This window comes from Trichomycterus rosablanca, chromosome 12 (genome assembly GCF_030014385.1).
Source record: "Trichomycterus rosablanca isolate fTriRos1 chromosome 12, fTriRos1.hap1, whole genome shotgun sequence".
NCBI lineage: Eukaryota > Metazoa > Chordata > Actinopteri > Siluriformes > Trichomycteridae > Trichomycterus > Trichomycterus rosablanca.
Genome location: NC_085999.1, coordinates 26904002 through 26911059, shown reverse-complemented (window position 1 = coordinate 26911059; position 7058 = coordinate 26904002).

Genomic DNA, 7058 nt, shown 5'->3' with positions numbered 1-7058 from the left:
TGACTTCAATGAGCGTTACAACACTGTAGACTGCCTAGCTCCAGGACCTGAACTACTTATTGGGTTCAATGCTGAGGAGTCTCATATTCAAAACTAACTGGCTGAATGTCACTCACATATCGCCGCTTCAATATTGTAATATAATAATAATGACCTGGCGAGTGCAGCCAATGGGGTTGATTTCATATCGTGGAGGGCTATTATGGTTTGGCGTGGAAGTCACAAATACTGTAAAGTTTGTATTGCAATGTATTCTGATAGAAACTATAGTATGCCCCTGTTCCACATATTTACAACTGATCGCAAAACCTTTTACACTACATGATTGTGAGTCACCGACAGGTCCAGATATATAACATGCTAGATTTTTTTCTTGAGTCTGAGCAGCGAATGAGCAGCGAGTGCTCGGCGAGCCGCTCAGATCGAGTTGTTGAACAGTTCACACGAGTTGTTTCCGAGCTGCAACATCTAGCGGGGACCAGTCTGCGAGTGAAAATCAGGGCAAAAATTGTGGTGTGAACTAGGCATAAGTAACACAGATGTATGGTTTAAATAAACAAATGCAATCTTTCCAGTTGTTCCTTTTACATACAAAACAGCCAATGCCTGGTGGCCCCATTAATGCCAAGGGTCAGGGCAAAGTCTTCAAGTAAACAAAAGTAATGGCATGGTTAGGCTCACATCAACTGTAAAGGAATGGTGTCAAAGCCAGCATGTGGATTGCATTATGGCACAGAGAGGAAATGTGGAGTGTGCATATGTGTGTTGAGGGTGTGTTGTGGGACTTCACTCAGGAAGCTGGAAGAGAGTTATACCCCACGTGCTAACGATTACCCCGGGCTTTATGATAACGCTCTCAAAACAAAGCCAAAAAGGCTCAACAATCAGGCAGAACGTATTTACACATCTTGGCTCACGTGTATTTCTTTGAGACCTGGTGAACTTTAATGGCACACAAAGCAAACTCTGCTTTTTCCATTCAAGGAAGGCCCCTTCCTGTTCAAGCAAGACTGTATCCCTGTGCACAAACTAAGTTCATAAAAAATATTTGGCAAGTGTAATGTGACAGAGCCCCAGCGGCCTTCACAAAACTCTGACCTCAGCCTCTCTGAACACCTTAAGGGTAAACTGGAACGCCAGCAGGAAGTTAGGTCTTCTTGTACAATATTAGTGTCTGATGTTATTTTTGCAAAGACACACTCTTCTGGAAAGTGTTCCCAGCAAAGTAAAGGCTGTTGTGGCCATCAAATACCCCTTTTCCACCAACGTGGAACGGTTCCGGTTCACGAACCTGATTTTGAACCGGTTCCACGTGTTTCCATCGAAAAAGAGAGCTTCCAGACAGCGAACTTGCATTCTAATCTGGCACTTGGTTTTTCAGCACAAACCGTGGCATCACCTGTGGGCGTGTCTAAGTGTGGAGTTTTGGGGTGCTTTCACATGAGAAGCTGTAAAACCGCTGCTGTGTTTTCTATGGAGCTTGAAGCTGCACTTCCACTTAAAGTTCACCTGATTGAATTTTGAGCCAGTTTGTCGCTGACATTTTCAAAGCGCCTCAAATGAGATGAACTGTGTGATATGACTTGGTAAAAGTGACCCAGAAAGTACGAAAAGCGCTTAACGCAGACCTGGGCATTGTACAGCAACACTGAGTCATCCCCAATCGGCCCGCATGATTAAAAATCAGACGGAAATAAAAATCATACATGCAATACAACAGGACTGATTTTGACGGGACCTTTATGTCTTTAAATTTCCGTAAGTTTCAATTTATGTGTGTGCGAGTGTATCCAGCTTCACCGTAATGTGTCGGCGAACAGAACCGAGTGTGATTGACGGTGGAGTTTTTAACAAGACGTGAACTTCTGAAGTCAGGTGTAAAGCTGTTTAACGATCACAATTTAGGCTTTAAAATCGCTGTTACGCTACTAAACAGAGAAATACAAGAACATGAACAATGCGGAGCGTCACACCAAGGACTTTTTTATAAAGTTTAACACATCCAGGACTGGAGCAGTCAGGACCAGCTTTGTGATTTTAAAAAGATTATCCAACAATAACAAAGAACTGAAAAACAGCAAATGAGATAATTAGACTCCAAACTAAATAGTGTAAAGTTTAAAAACCTGCACATTTTGTTCACATTAGTTTTTTTTGCATTTGTTTAAATAGTAAAATAATGTTGATGTTTTTACTCTGCCTACTTCTAATTTTGTGATTGTAACATCTAAACATTAACAGATTATCAGAACTGTACAATTTACTGCTTTTAATAGAGAGATAAAATTAATATTGAGCAGAATTAAGTTCACCTTATTGGTCCGGCCCGCCACAACAGTCCCAGTTTCTTATGTGGAAAATTTAATTGCCCACCCCTGGCTTAACGTGAAAAATGAAGCATGACATGGCTTGTTGTACTAAAACAATGACCCGAGGAATTTGGGCAGTACAGAGCACTTATAACTAGTAATAACGGAGAGAAGTTTAGTGTTCCTATGTCGTACTTTTAGTACATTCAGACACGTTACGCTTTATTTTTTACGTTACGCTTTTTTCGACTTTCCCGAGAAGCGGATTCTCAGCACCCCGAGCTGCAGAACCACCACACGTGAACTAAATACAGCTAAACACAGATACATGGATTGTAATTTAGAGTGGGTTTAGATGGCTATTTCACACAAATGAATGTTCTTGACGTGGAACTTTAGTGATGTTTCACCGCACCGCTCAAGCCAGGCTCAACGCACCGCTCAATGGCGACAAACATGAGGTCGCCTTCTACGTTTTCTTATCACCAATAGTTGAGTGATGCTTTTTGCATAACAATGAATATCTGTAACAACAGCACAAATGCTCGCAGGTAATCTGCATGCTCCACCATCATGTTACTACTCTTTACTTTCATTGTGTAAAGCCCACTGTTGATGACGCAGGCTTGGTTCTCAAAAACTGGTGGAAACGTGGGCCAGTTCTCTAAAAAACACCAAGGTTTGAAGAAACCCGTTCAAGAACCAGAGTTCTTTTGGTGGAAAAGGGATACTTTATTCTCTTATTCTCTATGATTTTGGTAATGTCCAGCAAAGCTCTTGGTCAGATGCTTAGATAATTTTGACCATAATTACTATAATATACTCATTACTAGCAGTTCTCCCTCTAACATATGCCCTCTTGATTGACAGCCAGCCTAAGGGTAGCTAAGAGCCCCCTACTAAAAAAAAAAAAAAAAAATGCTCTACATGTAGCTTGTTTTGGGTTGTTCTTACTTCTGAAAAAGCATCAGCCAACTTTCTAAACAGTATGATAATTACAATCTGAGCTTCAGAATATATAGCATTTTAATGGCCTTTTCTTCAGAACTTTCTTCTAACAAGCTAATTGTAACAGAGCTCCACACATATGGCGCCAACCGTATTTTTTCATCCATTAATCCTGATCAAGTTCGAAAGATTTCTCCTGGCAAGGGCCACATTTGTCTGGCCCAGGGAGTGAAGTCACTGTTATTCCAAAATCAACTGGAGAGCGCTCTGAGGCCTCCAGCTTGGAACTAATAGGATGGCGCAGTCACATGCAATAACACTCCAACAACCCGTTCTTAATGAGCGCCCTTCCCAGTGACGGAGCTCTCTCCCAGGAGTTATAAAAGTCTGAAGCAGGGTGTGAGCCAGGTCTCTCTTTTAGTTTTTCATGAGGAGTCTCGTTTCATGTGAACTGTAATCAAAGGGATTTTTTCACTGGCTCCTTGAGAAACCACAGTGTGACGGATATCTACAGGGTGCTGGAGAGAGTCTGGAACCGGAGAATGATGTGTTCATCTTTAGATACAATTACAGAAAAACACTGTTTCCCAGCTGGATTCGAGCACAGCTTCTCAAACTAGCCTGACAACATAGTTATGGACATCATTTGAATGCACATGTAGAAATATACTACGTTTAACATTGGGATGTAGGGTGGGTCGCCTGCAGAGTATACTAAAGGCAGAGAGTATGTGAACACCCATTCTATTTATTGGGTTAGATGTTTTAGACATAACCATTGATTGGAAGTGTAAATAATTTATATGCTCTCAGCTTTGTTGCAACAGTTTGTGGAAGATCAATTTCTATTTCAGGATGACTGCGACCTGTGAACAAACAGGTCCATAAAAACATGGTTTTACTCAAAGTACTCAAACGCAAAGTCCTGACATAAAGCCTACTCAACAAGCTAGTTAGGTACCTTACATTTTATACCACTAAATCTGTACCTGTAAATGTTTGGTTAAAGTAAATCAGCTACCTCTTTAACAACAGACATGTAGAATTAATGAACAACCTAAGCATGCTTACAGTAAAGGGCTTTTAATACAACCCCAAATCAGAAAAAGTTGGGACAGCATGGAAAATGCAAATAAAATAAAAATGCAGTGTTCCTTACATTTACTTTGACTTTTATTTGATTGCAGACAGGACGATCCTGAGATATTTCAACAGGTGATGTCAACAGGTAATTGTAATCCAGCATCCAAGAAAGGTTGAGTCTTTGATGAGCAAAGATGATCAGAGGATCTCCAGTTTATCAACAAATACATGAGAAAATGATTGAAATGTTTAAAAACAATGTACCTCAAAGAAATATTGGAAGGGATTTGCATATTTCTCCCTCTACAATGCATAATATCATTAAACCATTCAAGGAATCACGTGGAATTTCAGTGCAAAAAGGCCAAAGGTGCAAGCTCAAGCTGAATGCCTGTGATCTTCCATCCCTCAGACGGCACTGCATCAAGAACTGCCACTCAACAATAGCTGATATAACCACATGGGTGAGGGATTACTTTGGCAAACCTTGGTCAAGCACTACAATACAGAGTTACATGCACAAATGCCACTTAAAACTTTACTGTGTAAAAAAGAAGTCTTATGTTAACCAAGTTCAGAAGCTTTGTCTACTTCTCTGGGCTTGGAGGCACCTAGGATGGACCATCACACAGTGAAAATGTGTATTGTGGTCAGATGAATCAGCATTCCAGGACACCGTGTCTTCCGGACCAAAGACGAAAAGGACCATCTAGACTTATCAGCAACAAGTCCAAAAGCCAGGGTCTGTCATGGTATGGGGCTGTGTCAGTGCCCTTGGCAAAGGTCATTTATACTTATGTACTGGAAGCATTAATGCAGAAAAGTACACTGAGATCTTAGAGCAACATATGCTGCCTTCAAGACGTCATCTTTTCCAGGGACGTCCATGCATTTTTCAACAAGACAATGCAAAACCACATGCTGCACACATTACAAAGGCATAACTGCAGAAGAAGAGGGTACAGGTACTGGACTGGCCTGCCTGCAGTCCTGATCTGTCCCCAATAGAGAATGTGTGGAGAATTTTGAAATAAAAAATGCGACAACGACGACCCCGTACTGTTGCACATCTTAAGACGTGTTTGCAGGAAGAATGAGACAAAATAAAAGCTGAAACACTAAATCACTTGGTATCCTCGGTGCCAAAACGTCTTTTAAGTGTGGTGAAAAGGAATGGCAACATTACAAAGTGGTAAATGCTTTACTGTGCCAACTTTTTTTGGAATGTGTGGCAGGCCTGTCTCAGGTTCATCCTGTCTGTGTTTTTTTTTTGTTTTTTTTATTTGCATTTTCCATGGCGTCCCAACTTTTTCTGATTTGGGGTTGTAAATAAAGCTAAATTATTCATGCATGTTATTTACACAATACACAAGGGTCCAGAATGCACAAATGATGCTACTGTATCTTTTTGGTGAAGCTAAATTACTGATGTACTGAGGCGCTGGTATGGAGCCTATGTGGCCTATATGATTAACAGAACCATGATCATAATGCTTCCTTTTTAATGGTACTATAGCTAAACCAATACTAGGCTAGTACCTACAATGGTAACGTTTACATCAGCATTACTAAATGACTTTGTTAGCAAGAGTGAAATGTACTTGTGGTTGCAGCAAGCCAAACAATGTCATAAATCTGCATAATGCAGCATAATGTTGTAAAGTGGGAGGTTTTGCATAATGGTGCGTTATTAGAATGTGGTTTTGCATAATGTGTGCAAAACGAGTTTAAAAAGAGGAAGCTTTTGAAGTAAATTAATTCTCAGCAGACTAAGTTTACCCGACATGTGATGAGGAATGTGAATTCTTCAGGCATGTGCTTCATAATGATGATGACTTGCCCAACCAATGAGGTACCATGAGGTTTATTTTAATGATGGAAAAGCTTTATAGCAGATTCTTATCAGTGTTAGACTTTTTACCTTCTACATACTTACGCTATAATAGTGCATTTGCACTGCAGCAAAGCTAAGCGTGTTTTTTTTCACCTTATCTCACATTCAGTTTCTATAGAGACACTCTGCAAAAGATTATGGAGGCAAGAATGTCAATGAGCATTCAAAAAAGAGAGAAAATGATTAACAGTCAAATTGGCTACCTTCTCAAAACCCACTCAAAATTTTCATAAATAAGATTTTAATTAGTAATATTAATTATATGTTGTGACTCTTTCCAGCTTATTTTTTTTAATATAAACAGTTTCATTTTGTAAACAGAATACATCATCATATCCTCCAGCCCTCTAAGTAGTTCAGAAAACCATTGTTACTTAACACAGTCAACCGCTGCATCAAGAAATGCAACCCACAATACAATACAAAATATGATTAAAAAAAACTTACATCACCCATGGGAGAAGGGGAAGGGGTTGCTGGAGCCTATCCTAGCTTTTCAATGGGCACAAGGCACACAGTAACACCCTGGATGGGGCACCAGTCCATCGCAGGGCAGACACACATACACACACTCATTCACCTATAGGGCAATTCAGTGTCTTCAATTAACCTGACTGCATGTTTTTGGACTGTGGGAGGAAACCGGAGCTACCAAAGGAAACCCACGCAGACATGGGGAGAACATGCAAACTCCACACAGAAAGGACCCGGACCGCCCCGCCTGGGGATCTAACCCAGGACCTTCTTGCTGTGAGGCGACAGTGCTACCTACTTAGCCACCGTGCCGCCCCAACTTACATCAATTCTATACACAAAACACCGTC